Below are 17858 nucleotides of genomic sequence, written 5' to 3' on the forward strand. Positions count from 1 at the left end.
GAGTCGACATTTGCCAAGACGACTCATGATTAAAAAACACCAAGCTCCACTAGCCTTATCTCTTAGGGATTTCTAAAATCCTTTTCTTTCATTCCTACCATTAGTTCCTTAATTTATCCATTTATTGTTTCTTATCTGGATTAGTGCAACAGTCCTCCAACTGATCCTTCTGTCCATTAACTGTCCCCAAATCCAACCACAGCACAGAGTGAACTGTGTAGAATAAATATCTGCTGTACTCTTCGAATAAAATTTCCACTCACCCTAGGTCACCCACTCTGCCTCCAGGGAAAATCCAATATCCTTCACATGGCTCAGAAGATCTGCATAATCTGGCCTCTGCCTATCTGTCCACTCTCTTCTCCCAGCACGCCTTCCTTTGGAATTTATGCTGTAGGGGCACCAGCAACTTGAGGTCAAGTGACCCCATGCCCAACTCTAACACATATGTAGCGATCCATGCCATGTCTCATCTCGGGACCCTGCTTCTCTGTGGCCTCTGCTGCAATGACCTTCTTATCCACTCTTCACCAGGCTACTCCTTCAGGCCCTTGAAGACACATCTCAGGCATCACTTTGTTCAAGAAGCTTCTTTAATCACCCCTTTACCCAATGTGCTCTGTCCTTACTCTGCACTGCTGTAATTCACTCTATGGCCTCCATTGTCAGCTCACTGTGTGCATGGCAAGGTGCTGCTCCCACAATGCCTCGGTTCTTGAGGGAGGGGGTCATGTCCTAGTCATCTCTGAGTCTGGGACTCTCAGCCCAGTACTTGGCACAAAGTCAGGTATCAAACAATAATTAAGAAGTGAATGAATCAAAGAGAATTTTCTGGGCTACATTTTTAAAAGGAAATATATTCGATTCTGATAACTTCACATTCTGTAATGATAAAAACAACTCTAACCTGAGAAAACAAATATCTATAAAATATATCTTTTGAGGGTTGTTTTTTTTTTTTTTACTTACCTCTTCATCCAAGAAGTCTTAGTGAACTTCCCAGCACATTTCAAAAGTGTACACTCCTTTGAATTCTATTTTTGTAGCTGCTTACATGTTGGTTTCTAAGTGTTTCTGTATTACATAAATGTGTATGGGCATACACTTGTGTGAGAGAAAGAGAGGAAAAGAGGAAGTAGGGGAGGGGGACAGGGACAAGGAATGATAGAAGGAGGGAGGGAGGAGTACAGGGAGGGAAGCAAGCGAGGGAAGGAGGAAAATGAAAAGGAAGGAAAGGAGAGGGGGAGGGAGAGAGAATGAGAGTCAGCGAGAAACTTCCTCCCTGAAATCTAAGTTCTTTGAAGTCAGGGACATTCATCAGGTATCCTGATTCTACTCTGGCTAACTTGGGAATGTACAGAGCTGAAACTCTCAACAAATGGTATAAACTATTAAAGGAATATCCTCCTGCAGAGGGGAACTTTAATAAAATGGCTGCTAACTGAATTAAAGCAGCTCAGATGAAAGCAGGTCTACCCCTGCCACCAACTTGCACCCAAAATCTTTCCATCCAGGTTGAGAATTCCCTTAAGAATTGTCTGCCTGTTGAATCAAAATGTGCAAAGATGCTTCCAAACATGGGAGAATAGCTTCTCAGAACCAGAACACCACCTACACATGTCTTCCTGGGCCAAAGCCTGACAGCAAGCTCAATTGCTGACTTCATAAAAAAGATCCAAGCAAACCTCTTTAACATGGAAAGCAATCAAGAAAGTATTAGCAGGTGCACCCTCTCTCTCTCACATACACACACGTTTTAGAAAAGAATTTGTTCTGGGTCATTTCTCTGCTTTACTTACTTAAACAAATCTGGGTAATGGGACAAGGAAAAGAAAAAAACAATGGGTTAGAGGGTCGGGCTGAGGAGATAATAAAAACCTAGTGTGAAAGACAAAACAGAAAGAAGTCACGGGAGATCATAAAGAAACACTTTCCCCTTTGAGGGACTGAGTAAAGATTTTAGAGACTTTCAATTAGTTTTTGATTACTGGACCTTTTTCTTGGAAAACAGTAGAGCACTGAGACTGGACTACAGGGAGCTTAGGAATATAGTCAGTTTATGCTCTGGTGGTACTAGTGCAGGACAAGCTTCAGAATTAGTATTCTTGAACAACAATTGCTGGAGAGGATGTGGAGAAAGGGGATCCCTCCTACATTGTTGGTGGGAATGCAAGTTGGTACAGCCACTCTGGAAAACAGTGTGGAGGTCCCTTAAAAAGTTAAAAATTGAGCTACCCTATAATCCAGCCATTGCACTACTGGGTGTTTACCCCAAAGATACAGACGTAGTGAAGAGAAGGGCCATATGCACCCCAATGTTCATAGCAGCAATGTCCGCAATAGCTAAATCGTGGAAGGAGCCAAGATGCCCTTCAACAGATGACTGGATTAAGAAGATGTGGTCCGTATATACAATGGAATATTACTCAGCCATCAGAAAAAATGATTTCTCAACATTTGCAGCAACATGGACAGCACTGGAGGAGATAATGCTAAGAGAAATAAGTCAAGCAGAGAAAGACAACTATCATATGATTTCTCTCATCTATGGAACAGAAGAACTAGGAAGATCAGTAGGAGAAGAAAGGGATAAAGAAAGGGGGGTAATCAGAAGGGGGAATGAAACATGAGAGACTATGGACTATGAGAAACAAACTGAGAGCTTCAGAAGGGAGGGGGTGGGGGAATGGGATAGGCCGGTGATGGGTAGTAAGGAGGGCACGTATTGCATGGTGCACCGGGTGTTATACACAACTAATGAATCATCGAACTTTACATCGGAAACCGGGGATGTACTGTATGGTGACTAACATAATATAATTAAAAAACATTAAAAAAAAATTAGTATTCTTAAAGATTTGGGCCACTTTTTTTTTTCTGATTTCTTTCTTTTATGCTTAAAGAACAGCACCTCTCTTTATCCCAGAATAAGACTATTAGATATGACAGATTCTATGGGGTCATTTAAAAAGACCATTGCAGTGATGGTTAAGTTGAGGCACCATTTACTGAAGGCAAAGCAGGGACACAAAAGCCAGAAACTTACCAATAAGTTCATGGCTCTTGTTCCTTGGAGTGCAAGCAGCCAGGTGACCTATGACGAATTCTTGGAGACTCCTTTTGAGAGGCCCCAGAGATCATGCCATTGGACTTAAATTCACAGGCAAGACTGCGAAAATTCCCAGGATTCAAGCCCTCTTGGCAGAAAGACCTAGAAGGCAGTGTCTGACAAAAAGGAGGCAAACTGGCTCCCTACCAGAAGGAACAAAAGCCAGGAAGCATGAATGGAGATTCAGCCAGAAGAGGAGGACAGGAAAGGGAAGGTAAATATCCTGATTAAGGAAAAAAAAAAAAAAGACAGGATGAAATGAATAGAATGCATTAGCATTCAGTGAAAACTTTCACAAGTCTAGTAAAGGAGAGAGAGATAGGGTCACTCAAGATAAAAACAAAGTTTCTTGGAGGAAGTGACTCAGGTAGGGACTAGGAAGACTGGCTGAAGTAAGTTCTGATTTCGTATCAGGCTTGCACCTGAATTGCAGCTAGATGACGTAGTCATAGACTCTGCTGGGAACGGTTCAACTGAGCATCCAGGCATTTTTTTTCATGTCCAAACTTTGGAGGAAATAGAGCATGGAATAAAGTGTGGGCTGAGCCTGTGATCTCCAGATGTGGATAAAAGTGAATGAATATCCCCCTATTTCCCAATGGGGTGATGATGGCTTAACCTCAAGAACATAGGAGCTCTGACCATTCAGCCACAGATATGAGTTCCACAAAAGAAGCTCAGCAAATCTCCCTGGTGCCCCCCATGAAGTCGCCTTTATGGGGAAGCACAAAGAACCCATTGTCCCCACAGATCTCTGTTGAAGGGACTCAGTATTGACTCACATTATATCGATCCAGGCCAAAAACTTCCACTTAGCTAGATTTCATGGTAGCCCAACTCTTGCTTCTGTGTCCTATTGGCTTTATCTGGAATAATTTCCTCCCTGCCTCCACATTTTGTTCACTCTTTGATAAGCAGGGTGAGCACTAGCTCTTCCTTGAAGATTAGTGAATCGTTCACCCCATAATGCTGTCCTAGTGTGGCCCAGAGTCTAACACACGTCATACAGAACCTGATTAGACATTCTACCTTGTTCAAATCTTTTATGGACGATAGATGATGCTTTGAGCAAATTACTTAACCTCTCTCAATCCCAACTTCTCATCTGCAAGAAGGGTATCAGCAAATCTAGTCTTAATAAACATAGGTTGGGATGGCTGTTAAGTTTCTAATGGTTCTCCCAGTGACTGTGTTCCTCCCCCCACCAACCCACACTTCCCCATCTACCGCGTGGTATGAATGACATTTTTTATGACCTTTCTTTGCTGGTCATACATACTGTTTAGCCTAGGAGTAGGAACTTGGTAGAAGACAAACCAATGTCTTTACGAAGAAATTTCTTACAGTTGGAGGAGGAACCTTGTACTCTCATGTTGAATGTGTGAGGTTGTAAGTCAGGGGTTGCCACATTTCTTTGCCTCCACCATGTGATAAAAGTGGGTGTATAGTAGATAGTGGAGAAGCTGCCAAGGACAGTAGAGCAGAGACAGAGACAGCGAGAAGGAAGGAGGGAGAATAGAGGTGGGATGAGAGATGAGAGAGAGTCCTAACAATGTTCATATTCCTGGTTCCAGACACTGTGTTCCTGGGATCTGCGCAGTTTTCCTTGATTTTATGAGCTACTTGTGTTAAATTCCTCTTCTTGCCTCAGTCTGTTTCTTACAACCCAGAGTCCTGACTGCCTGGCTCAGTAGTTTCAAGCATTAACTTATGGAATACATGTTCAATGTTTGTCAGATTGGTTAGCCTACAGTTTAAGCACACACACACAAATGATAGTTGCTCATCTCTATTAGAAGCTGTCAAGCATAGTGGTAAGGTGCACGGACTCTTGACACTAACTTTTGGGTTTCAATCCTAGACCCACTACTTAGCATCTGTGTGACCTTAGATGAATTATTTCTCTGTGTCTCAGTATTCTTGTCTGTAAAATGGAAGTTATGGTGAAGATTGAATAACTCCACACATACCACATCCTTAGAATGTTTATTATTATCCAAGGTTTGTTTGGTCACCTCCCCAAGTAACTAGGATCAAAACTGTCTTAAATGCAGAGTACTTGTCTTAAAATTTTCATATCAAACAGCACATGTAAGATATGCAGCGGGCTTGCATAAACATTGAATGAATGACTAAAATAATATTCCTTTATAAAATGCTCTCTAGCTGTAAGGAGGGTGAGTTTCCTCTTCTAAGTTAGACCCTGCACACGGACAAGGTGACAGGGCCAGTGCGAGATACATGTTAAGAACGTGTCCTTTACTGATTTCTGGGCCACATCTGAAGAGCAAAAATGGGATGCACTGAAGGCATTTGGGGGCATTGCCCCTTTGCCTTCCTGAAGTTTCTTTAGCAGTTTCTCAGGAGCAAATGGGAAAAGCTATGTGGCGAATACAGAACTGTTTTGTCCCGTTCCCCAAAGCACTGGTCTTTGGATGCTAAATGGAATTGTTCCTAGATTTGTTCCCAGCAAGTACTTTGTGAAATTCTTAGGGCCCTTTTGAGGTGACAGTCATAGGAGAACCCTAGGGTAATCTTACGCTGTGGGGTGGTTATGAGATTATCTCCTTGTCCACTGGGGACTGTCAGTAATGGCAGCTCAGAGCAGCTGCAGAGTCTGAAGGAAGATGAAAAGAAAAAAAACAAAACCCTCACCAATCCACAGCGCCTTGATGCGGTCGATGAATGCAGTGTCTATCTCCAGCTGATTTCATCTAATGTGATAACACTCATGATAATAAATATTGTTAAAAATAAAAGTCACTCTGGGGATTGCGAATCACTGGGACAGGTGTTCAGAATGAGAAGAGTGCAGTAATTGGGTGACTTATTCATTATTGGAAATGCCGTTTAAAATCTATTGCATTTAAAAAAACAATACTTCAGCTGCTCTCTGGCCTTCCAAAGTCATTAGCTGGTGTTCTTTATCTGTTTGTTTTCCTCACTGAAGTGAGGTTTTTAATGTCACATAAGAACTAACTTGACTCTGTGCCAACGTTTCAGAGTGAATGATGAAACCCTTCTGAGGCTCACATATCACTCCGCACCATGCTTCTCCTCTTTAGAGCTCATTGTCTCCCCAGTCTGGGGACGGGTTGCAGGGAGGGAGGGAGAGCCATTACAATCCCTGCTTGACAACAAAGCCCATGGAGTCATGGAAGAGGGCCGTGGTTTTCCACAGTACGCACAGTCAAGCTGTTCGAGAACTCTGAGGGAGAGCCTATGTGACCCAACTCTCAGTCTACATTATCAGGCAGGAGAGGCAAATCAACGATGATAACACTGCTTCAGGCAGGACCCACTTCTGGCATTTTTGAAATACTTCATCTGTCTTTATCTCAATCAGGAAAAGAGTATAATGAGGGCCGTTTGTCCCATACCATAAGCTGGAATGACCAAGGCTCCAACAGAAGAAATGAGCTCCTGGTATCTTGTAGCAAGTTTCTAATTGTCCTTGAAGTCAGTTTTGAAACACCCGTTCACATTCTTTTCTCGATGTTAGTTCCAGCTTCTACGTGAATTATCCATGATTTGAATTTCTAAGGCTGGGTTTGCTCTTGTCTGTTGGAGGAATCCTTACCATGCCATATGTGTGGGAAACTGGATTTGAGACTTTGCTTTGGCCTAGATTTGCGTTCCTGTTATGTTCCTGTTGAATCTCATCTTCTGAGGTGGCCTCCTCAGGGTTTTTCTGAGTAGCAAGGGAAAAATCCAGCCATGAGTAGGGAACCATAGAGGTACTTTACCCCTATTTAATCCTACATAAATTCGGCTGGGGAAGTCTTGGACCAAGGCTTCCCTTTCCAACTTCTAAAGGTAAACCGTTTGGAGTGATTTCCTGCCAAAGGTATCCCTTGGGGTTGTAGGAATGGGGTGAGGAATGGTTAAATGTTCCCCTATGCTTCTCCCAGGAGCAGAACAATTCACAGCCATATATTGAGGATTGGCAGGAAATGCTGGAAATAAATAGAAAGATTCTATTCTACCAAGCTCTCAGAACAAGATAGCATACTGAACACTGGGGACCAAAAGACCAAAAGAGGCAGAGTTTTTGCCCTCTGAGAATTCATGGGTATTTGCCACAAGGCATCTTAGCTTCTAGAGAGGCAGCAAAAAGGATCAATCCCAACATGATCGGATCCCTGCTAGGGAATGACTTGTAGGTTGAAAGCCAGGAGGTCTGGGCTTTACTCTCTCCTCTCCTCTCAGCCATTAAATGTTCATTTCCTCCTGATTCTCACTCATCCTGCACAATACAGTGGAAACCATGTTTCTGTGGAAGAGTTTTCCTGAAATACCTCACTCTGGATTAAGTCTTCCATGTGTCTTTCTTGTAACATATATCAAAACTAGAATTAACTAGATCTTTGTGTGATTGTCTATAATGTGTCTCCTCTATCAGGCCAGAAGCAGCAAGAGGCAAGGGGTCATGTGGCTCTTGTATCAACTGTACCTCAGGATAGTGGGTGGCATAAAGCAGACAGCATTAGATATTCAAGAATAAATTTAAAAAACAGATAAGCTTTACCTATGTTAGTCCTGAGCAATGCCAAAGCTGATACTTGACATCCAAAAAAAAAAAAAAAAAAAAAAAAGTGAAAACTGTTTGAGCCCCACAGAAAATTATTTACCCCCCTCACTTTGTCCCACAGATGGGGAACTTTATCTTGGATGGAAGTGATTTCTTTACTGATGAGAACACTAGGAGAAGACAGCTTGGAAAGATGGTAGATACAAGTCTTTTGTGCCTATCTTGCCCTATATTTTGACTTGTCCATTTTTTTTTTCAGCTAATGGCCACTTATGGATGAGGGGGCGGCGCCTGGAAATAGAGGGCCCACCCTGTTCCTTTCCGTGGCTGAGCCACAGCCCTACAGAGCAAGCCAGTGTGGAGACAGCCAGAGTGTGTCTCATCATAGAGCAGCTTACAGGGCCAGGAACTCCCAACTGGCGCTGCATAGCGTCTCCGATACACCAAAGAGGTAAATTAAATGCATTAATCTCAGTGAGAGTCACCACTGAGGCATTCAGGGCTCCACAGAAACTTCCAACAATTGGCCTCATTTGCTTCAATAACAAATAAAAAAAAGTGGGGGAGGGAGAGTTTGGGTGGATACAGGCGGCTTTTTTCTGCTCTCCTTCTCCAGACGGGTAATCACAATGAAGGTCCACATTGAGAATATGCATTTCATTTTAGTCTATACTTGAAAGCAAACACATTTGGCCCTTTCTCCCGTAATAAGGCAAATCCTTTATCTGTTATTCATTTAAGAACATAAAGATGATGTTGGTGACACCAAGACCCTGCAAAGCTTCATTTCAGCCTCCTCTCAGCGTAAAAAGGCAAATTTATTCTGGTTAAGATAGGTTTGTGCCGGGTACATGACATTCATTCTCTTAACCTGTGGAGGCTGCAGCTATATGGATCTATTTATGTTTTTATTTCTATTTTTCAATCATTCTATTTCCATTCATGGGCCTGGGAGAACCCCCCCTCCTCCCAAGCCACGCACCAAGGTTGACTATACATTTCGTAGGAATTGAGAGAAAGTTCAGCACAGACTAATGCCAAGATGCCTGATGTGGGCTCATGTTTCAGAGCCTCACCAGGAACATGGAATGGTAGGAAAGACACAAGACTGGGAGGCAGAAGAGCTGGGCTCAGCCTTGGCTGGGTTGGGGGATTTTGACTGAGTCAGTTAATAGAAATGAAAACTCCTTGCTTCCGTGATCCCATTTAAGCCTGAAGACAATCCAGTGGATTGAAATATTATAAATTTCATGTCATATTTGAGAAAACAGTCTTAGGGAGGTCAGGAAGGCATCTTTGGGCACACAGCTGGTACACAAAGGAGCCAAGATTTGGACCCAGGTCAACTGATTTAGAAGCCTGAGCTCAGAAGAGCTATTTCACACTGCCTCAGGGCCTGAATTACCCTTTGAAGGATTTGGTTTTCTTCTTGCTAATACCTAATAAGGCCCCTGTCCCAGGAGTTTTGGGTAGAATCAACTTAGGGGAAATAAAAGTATGTTGGAAATTATAAAAATAATATAAAGATAAATTATAAAAATAATATAAAAATCATAATGTATTGAACTTATTAACCCAAATATTTTTAAAAAATCCCACTGTCTAATCACTTTTTAACTATTTTCTCAGGATATACGGACAGAATATGTTCCTATGGGTATGGATGTGTATTTCCCGGAAGGAATTCATGTGACACACTGAGAACCCCTCTGGGAAGAGACTTAATCCTGAGGCAGAAAATCAGGACTTTGGGAGGTGAGAAAAAGTATATATAAGGGATGGATGGGGAAATTTCTCTTTCTCAAGCTAGACGTCAGTTGTCTCTGGGCACACAGGATGAAGGCAATAAAATTGGGTTGGTGTGAGCTTGTTTAGGTCCTAGGGAGCTAAAAACAAAAAGGGAATTTTGCCTAGTAATGACCCTTGTGTTACTCTAGGCTCCCAGGGCTCTGCTCATCCCCCTTGGCCCAAATGTTCTCATAGGTGACCAAAGAATCCCATGGCAACCTGTGATTCTCCAGCTGAGGGCCTTCTCTCAGGCGACTCGAGAGTGCTTTACCACAAATGCCCAAGAGTTTATGCTCTAGGAGAAGCCCTCCAGCAAAAATGGATGAGAATAGGGACTAACATAACATAATAAAAAATCATTAAAAAAAAAAGAATAGAGACAAATACAAGAGCATCTTCATTCCCAGGTGGGACAACTGAAGATGCGTGAAGTGGTCTCCAGGAGGAGTTCACAAGGATTGAGTCTCGCTGGCCCCAGAGATACTCTGCTTGATAACATGCCCCTGGTCATACCCCTTCTTGTTCCTGTCTTATTTTCCTACTCCTCTTCCAGAGCTTCCTGAGTTCATTTCCTACATAAAGTATTTGTACTCAAATTCTTATTTCAGGTCTCCTCTTAAGGAATCCCAACCTAAGACATAGAGTGGGAGGGCTCTTTCTATATTTGTGGCAAAATGGCAGAAAGAAGTGTGATGACTCACTCCCCAAGAACAGCAGTGAGGAGGACTCTGGTGACAATAGGGTAGTTGCTTAGGGCAAGCACTTAGGAAGAAGCGATGCTGAACCTTGGCTTTTTGGTGCTGGCAGCTGGCAAAATGCAACCTTCTTCTTTTTTTCTTTCTTACCCAAATAGCAGGTAGAGCTTTAATACCATCTTGAGAAGAATCCCTAAGTTGTAGCATTTTTTCTATTTTTTTTAAATTTTATTGTTAATACAGTACATCATTAGTTTTCGATGTAAAGTTCCATGATTCATTGCTTGCGTATAATACCCAGTGCACCATGCAATAGGTGCCCTCCTTAATACCCATCACCAGGCTAGCCCATCCCCCACCCCCCTCCCCTCTGAAACCCTCAGTTTGTTTCCCATAGTCCACAGTCTCTCATGGTTCATCTCCCCCTCTGATTCCCCCTCTTCATTTTTCCCTTCCTTCTCCTAATGTCCTCCCTGCTATTCCTTATGTTCCACAAATAAGTGAAACCATATGATAATTGTCTTTCTCTGCTTGACTTATTTCACTTAGCATAATCCCCTCCAGTTCCATCCATGTCGATGCAAATGGTAGATATTCATCCTTTCTGATGGCTGAGTAATATTCCACTGTATATATGGACCACATCTTCTTTATCCATTCACCTGTTGAAGGGCATCTCTGCTCCTTCCACAGTTTGGCTATCGTGGACATTGCTGCTATGAACATTGGGATGCATGTGGCTTTTCTTTTCACTACATCCATATCTTTGGGGTAAATACCCAGTAGTGCAATTGCTGGGTCATAGGGTAGCTCTATTTTTAACTTTTTGAGGAACCTCCACATTGTTTTTCCAAAGTGGCTGTACCAACTTGCATTCCCCCCAACAGTGTAAGAGGGTTCCCCTTTCTCCACATCCTCTCCAACATTTATTGTTTCTTGCCATGTCAATTCTTCCCATTCTAACTGGTGTAAGGTGGTATCTCAATGTGGTTTTGATCTGAAGAAACCAGGACCCAAGACCAGGGTCCTGGGTTCCATGATGCGGTAAGAATGTATCAGCCACAGTGAACAGAAAACTCATGTATCCCTAACCATTGGACACCGGACAGTCATTCCAGGAGGAGATATCTGGAGGTACACAAAGGAAACCTAGACTTCTTCCTAAACTGGGAATATGCATTCTCAAAACTATACTTCGAGATGGCACCAATGTGCTCTGTCAATATTTATATCCTAATATGCAGCTCAACATAAAGGATTATTAATATTTTTAGTAATGTGGTTATGTTTTTTAATCTCATGTTTACTCAATTCATGAAATAGTCCTTTCCCCAAATGAAAAAGAGAGAGAGAATGTTTTGAGGAGGGGAGGAGCATTGATCTAAAAAGTGAAATTCTTCCGAGGCTTTGCTTCCACTAACACTGATGCTCGGAAGAGGAGCTGCAGCGCTTGGATTTTAATTCAGTCCATTAATAAATGAATTATGCAATTAGTTGATATACAATTAACTGGACTCACAACGCATGCAGAGCTAACTGGGTCAGCCTGCATCTGTATGACTGTAATGTGCCTAAATGAATATGCCATCAAAGGACATGCAGTGGAATGGTGAATCAGATTTGTCTGAGGCAGGGAATCGTGCCTGCCAGCTGCCGAGAGGGCTGCAGATAAAGGCTTGGTCTGAGTTGGCAGGAGAAACAAACGCAGCACAATACAGGACCCCAAGTGGCACTCTCTCTGTTGTAGCAGAATTGTTCTCCCCAGATGAGTTTGGACAGAGATCAATAAATCCCAAATCCTTCTGGGCAGAAAAGATGAGCAACTGGATTTGGATTGAGATCTATCAATCAATCACTAGCCAAAAGTGGTTCTGGCAGCGCAAGACGAAAACCTCTTAGCACAACATAGCCACTCCCTGGGCCGTGCAATGTTGACTGATCCTGAGGCAAAGTCAATCAAAACACCCTGTCCTGTGATATCTAATTCCAGCTGGAAAATGTAAGCCAATAAAACATTCAGTTGTGGTTTGTGGGTGTGACCAATCAATTCATGTCCAGGAATTTGTCTTACAGTCAAGGCTTTTGCTGATCAAGTTAAGGTCGATATCAGAAAATCCCTGATATCTGTGACCAAAACTGATGTGTGTGTGCGTGTATGTGTGCGTGTGTGTGTGTGTGTGTGTGTGTGTGTGTGTGTTTCCTTTCTAGGGAGAGAGGAAAATTAAGGGAACGTCTAAATTAAGTTTACTTAATTTTGTTTTTGAATTCATCAAAAATGTTTTGGGATTCTCGAGCCTTTCTGAGTCAGAATCTGTACTTTAACAAGATCCCCACATGATTCACTTGTACATTCTGGTTCTGTCTGAGAAGCATGACTGTAAAGCACTTCACATTCATAGGAATAGTCCTTGTAATAAAATAGGACATTAAGAGCTCTTCTTGTGTGCAGAGGTCCTGTGATATGATAACTCATTATCGATATGAAGGTATTGACATCACCACCCTTAGCACCATCACTGGGCCGAGAGCATACTTCGTGTGGGCTCTGGTCTGGGCTTCACCATGATTTGCTGCATAAATCACCTCACCTCTCAGTGTCTGTTTCCTTATTTAGACAATGAAAAGGTTGGATTGGATTGTTAATTCCCAGCCCGCATTACCTCCATCTGTGACTAGGGTAATGAAAGGGAGCAGAATAACATGGTAGTGAAAAGCATGGGATCGGCATCCAACGGTCCTTGGGTCAGATCTAGGGTCTGCCACTTGAGAAATTTAATCGTTCTAAGCTCCAATGTCTTCAACTATAAATTGAACAAATTTAAAGTGTTCAGTTGCATGGATTTTGACAAATGTATTCCATAAAACCCAAACCCCATTGAGACAGAGAGAACTTCCATCACCCCACTGCTCACTCTTACCCACTATGCTGTGGTGGCACACCACCAGTATGGCGCTGTGGGTCAGGGTGGATGGTGGGTGATGGAAATGCTCTGTATCTTGATTGGGGTGCTAGTCATATGTGGCTACATTTCTTGAAATTGTAGAACTATGCACTTAAGGCGTGTCCGTTTTATTGTATGTCAATTACACCTCAATAAAGTTGATTTAGGAAAAAAAAACCACCTTTGGGAGTAAAGCAGTTCTTTAGCTCCCTCTTCAAGAGCAGGTTTCCCCGTGTAATTCCTAGAGCATAAACCCAAATAGCAGGGGAACAATAGAAATGAATCGAATAGGATGGGTATTCATGGCAAAGCCACTGAATTTCCCCTTGTGGTTGACCTTCTGGGGCTAGTAAGTGCTTCACGTGTCATTATATTTGGCATAAGGTTCTTAAGGGTACTAAGGTACGACTTCTCCTGTGACCCGTGAGTGAAAGGCAGTCTGACTCCCTGTGTGGCAATCCTCCCTGGGGCAGAGGCGTCTGAAGTTTCCAGAAAAGATGGGCAAAGGCAGAACCTTAGCCTTCCTCACAGACCTGACCACCATTCTATAGCCACCTCAGAGGGGAAATGAGACAAGAGACAGCCTCCCCCATGACAATCTCCCAGAGCTCAGAGAATTCGCTTAAAAACAAAAATGCTCATACACAAAAAACAGCTACAGATTTAACCCCAAGTGTCAAATGTAAAGAAGTGAGCAAATTGCTAAAATGAGTTGAAACACAGCCTCAGGACTTCTTACCACAAGCTGTTAGTCTCTGACCCGGGTTTATGATCTGATCCAATTAGCAGGTTCTACCTTAAAATTATAGAGCTGAAAGGGCACCTTAGAGATCATCTAGTCAAAGGATTTCAAATTATTTTTAGCCACCAAATATTTTCCTCAAACCAAATCTTATGCAAAGATGTAAACTGATAAAAATGATAAAAGCACAGGAAATCTCGCAGAAGCAGAGGTGGGGATTCCAGCATCCCACCCTATGATGGGATCCCACCAGCCCTCTGATGGCCTCTGAGGAATATAGTTTGATAAGCACAGGATCTGGTCCAATGTCCTTATTCTACCAGCCAGGAAACTGATGCCCTGAGAGGCTTCTGTAGTTAGGCAGGAGCAGAGGCAGGTCTGGAAAGCTCCCGACAATAGCAAAAAACACTTTTGTTGTTGTTGTTATGCAAAGCTACCTCAACTAATAGCACAGAAACCCATTACTCTGGGCCAAATGATTTGTTCCATTCTGAGCCACTCCACGGAGAATCCTGAGAACTTCATGCAGAAGTCAACCGACTCAGATTTGCTTAGCAGCCATGGGTCATCATTCCCTAAGTGCTCCTCTCCAGAGATAGCACCCTGATTGAGAGAATCCTCTTCTACCCAGACTGGAAAGAAAAAGTGCCTTTGCAGCTCAGGGGGAAAGAAAGCCTGGAATAGAAAAAGAAAAACAAAGATCTCCCTGTGGCAAACCATGTAACTGGCCCAGGGCAGGGGACGAGGGAAGTGCTGTCAGAGACACCTGGGGGAGAGTGGCAGCCAGCTTGTCTGATATCCCAGAACCACCTAAAGGACAGCCTCTCACAATCCCTCCCCCTATGTTTAGTATTCAAGTAAGCCACTAACACTTAGAATCCAGTGGCCCACAAGGTTTAGTGGAAAACACAATTGTACCTTCTTCATGTCCCAAAGAGCTTCTTGGAAAGGCTGCTCCAAGAGTGGGCTCTCAGGTCAGAGTGGGAACTAAGCCAGGAGGTGCCTCAAGCTGGTGTTTCCCCCAGCAGCTCAGCCTAACTTGGAAATGCAATGATTCTGCCATTTACAACCAGGAATCTCACACCAACCAGGGGCCGCCATGTTTGTTCCCTGAATCACGCTGGAGAACAGGAAGCTGGATTACCATCCCTTCAGAGTGGGTCTAAAGGTTCTATCTATAGCATCTATAGAATGCCAAACTCCTGCCACCTGCCCCACCCCTAGTCATCCCTGGATCCTTGTTCAACTTTAGGGTAGGTCTCAGGTGTTCTGGAAGGAGGAATGAATCATTCTAAATGAGTATCAGTGTGTTCTGAAGCACCGGTTCCTGGAATACTATTGATGTGCCCTGGTGTTTGAACCCTGGAAGATACTAAAGTGCTCCCAGCAGATGCCTTCAGCCTGGGGGCTGCACACTTCACATGCTGGTCTCTGCCCTAAATCCACCCCCCAGCCCGCTAATGCCCCAGTTTTGAGCTGTCTGTGGCCAGTTCCCATGCTGAGCTGAGAAGCAAAGTGGACCCCAAATGGTCCTCTGAAGAGTTGAATAAGCCTCCTAGACTGTTAGAGAGGGATTTGGGAGAACCAAACCCTTGCGCTTTTAAAAAAATTGCCATCCTGGTCCAAAAGCTAATGAAAGTCAAGAAAGTTCCCAAAAGATACTTCTAGACAAGCCAGTCATGTTTCAAGGAGCACAGCTGGATTCAGCCAAGTGTAGAGTCAGCTGGGTCTCTTTGCCCTTCAAGATCGTCGTGGTCAGTGAATTTCCTGACTGCAGCAAGGGTGCAAGCTGAGAAAGCCCTGGTCTCCAGATGTATGTTGTCAGACCCTGTAGCCATGGTCACTTGTGGCTAGTGGCTCCGTATGTACATCGCAGCAAAGACCGAGTGCATCTCTATCACTGCGGAGAGTTCCGGTGGGCAGTGCTTCTCTGGACCTTTTGTTCAGTCATTTATTCGTCTGCCATCACCTATCTGATACCTACTAGATCGGTAGCTGCATGCTAGGTATGATGTCAGGTCAGGCTTCAGAGCAGCAGTGGTTTGCCGAGCTCTCAAAGGCTGAGCAGTAGCTCTGGGTGGAATGGGGTCGGGAAGATAGGGAATGCCTTATGGGGAGAAGAAGTGGCACCTGCTGGGACAGCGCTCCTTCCCTTCGCTCCTCTGGACTCTGCCTTTGCTCGGTTCTCGGCACTTCCCCTGCAGTCTTTGTTACGTAGCCATCGACTCCGCTCTCCAGCTGGGTGGGCTTATTGAGCCTCAGTTTCTTTATTCATGGAATGGGAGTAAGAGCCTCTCACAGGATTATTTTAAAGAGCAAATACAGCACAGCAGACGGAGGTATGCCGCAGAGTGTGTGACACGTAGTAAAAGCTCAGCAAACGTTAGTTCAATTTTGGTCTTGATCATGTTTCAGCTGGAGAGCCTCAGGAACCACGGTTTCTTGGGTGTCTCTGCCCCAGCCCCGGCCACTGAAGCTTGCCCTGTGGTCCCTGCATGTTCTGCCGATGTGCTTGGCCAAACTGCTACGGTTAATTGCAACTATTTGCAGCCCACAGTGGAGCCCTTTCTCTTTCCCTTGCTTTGTTTAGCAGCAGGTGGGTCTCATTATCACGCAGGGTGGTGGTGGTGAGGGACGCACTGTCACGTGCTGTGTGATTCTGGAGCCACGTGTCTCACGCCCAGGGATATGGGCGAACTCTACTGGTTGTGCAGTTTGGAATTTTCTCTGATTAAGCTTTAGTCTTGTGGGGTGCAGCCTAAGGATGGCGAAAGGCCGTGGATTTTGGAATCAAAGCCAGGATTCTCAGAGTCCCCACTCCATCGCTTATTGGCAACCTTGGGTAAGCCTCTTATTTTCTCTGCATTTCAGTGTCCTCATCTGTTAAGTGGGATTCATTCTACTCACCTCATAGGACCCTTGTGAGGTGTGATATGATGACACACAGTAGCGTGTCATGTAGGCTGTGTTGTTCTCTTTCCCTCCTGGTGTTAAGAATTCAACACATCTAGTGTAAAGTGGCAGCTCTCAAGACATCATCTTGTTTATACGACAGTCGTGCATCCCTCATGCATCATGGGCGGGCCCTTACATTGCGTGGCCTCATTTGGTTCTCTCGCCAGCCTAGGAGAGAGGAATTTTCATCTCATGATGGAGGTGAGGAAAACAGGACTCAGAGAGGTGCGGTAATATTTTCAAGGTCAGGCAGCCCATGGTGGCAGAACCGGGAGTCCATTTCCGGCCTGTCTTTAAATTCATGCCCTCAGTCCCTTGTCTTTCCAGTCCACAGCTGCGTCATGAGGAAGGAAAAGGGCTGATGGGGATGGTTGGGTTTCTCTGCTGCAGGCATGTACCTAACGTCCCAAGGAAGCGACCACGTGTGGGCATTCCACACCTACCATCACAGGAGAACAAAAGAAGAGCTAGGGACCCGGAGAGAGACAGTAATGGGAAAACACCTGGGCCCAGCTGCTCTGAACTTTTTAGCCATGCGTTCTTTACAAGGCCCAATGACTGGGGCAAGCTGTTTGCCAGAAGGAGCGGCCTGGGTAACTAGAATTGGACAAATTGACTTCACACAAATAAAATGACCCAATGGGAACAGTAATCAGGAGGTAGAGCCCCACGTCCTCACTGCTAGTTCTCTGGGTCCTCTTGTCTGCCCTAGTTAGATGCCTAGTTGTTTCCCTCGGTCCTGGCCCCACCTCATCACCCAGAGCAAAGTGTGATTATCAAGACTTTCAGTTCCTGCTGCTGATTCACCTACCTCTCCTGAGTCAGCAGAACTGGGGGATATGCGCTCCCCAGAGATTCCTGCCTCCGGCTCTGCTTCTGAAGAGCCGGTGACGGTATCATAGCCTATATTTAAAGCACGGGCTCCAAAAGCTCTCCTCGCGGCTTCTATACATAGTACCTTTTGTCGGGTTTCCACTTAGTAAGTGCACATCTTCTCCGACACACCCCACAGACACAGTGCAATGGTCTGGGCTCCATTTTGGGGGGTGCTGGGCCCCCCAAATCACTTCTCTTTGGATAGGGATGGTCTTCACGA

This window comes from Ursus maritimus, unplaced genomic scaffold (genome assembly GCF_017311325.1).
Source record: "Ursus maritimus isolate PB19 unplaced genomic scaffold, ASM1731132v1 scaffold_16, whole genome shotgun sequence".
NCBI classification, from domain to species: domain Eukaryota; kingdom Metazoa; phylum Chordata; class Mammalia; order Carnivora; family Ursidae; genus Ursus; species Ursus maritimus.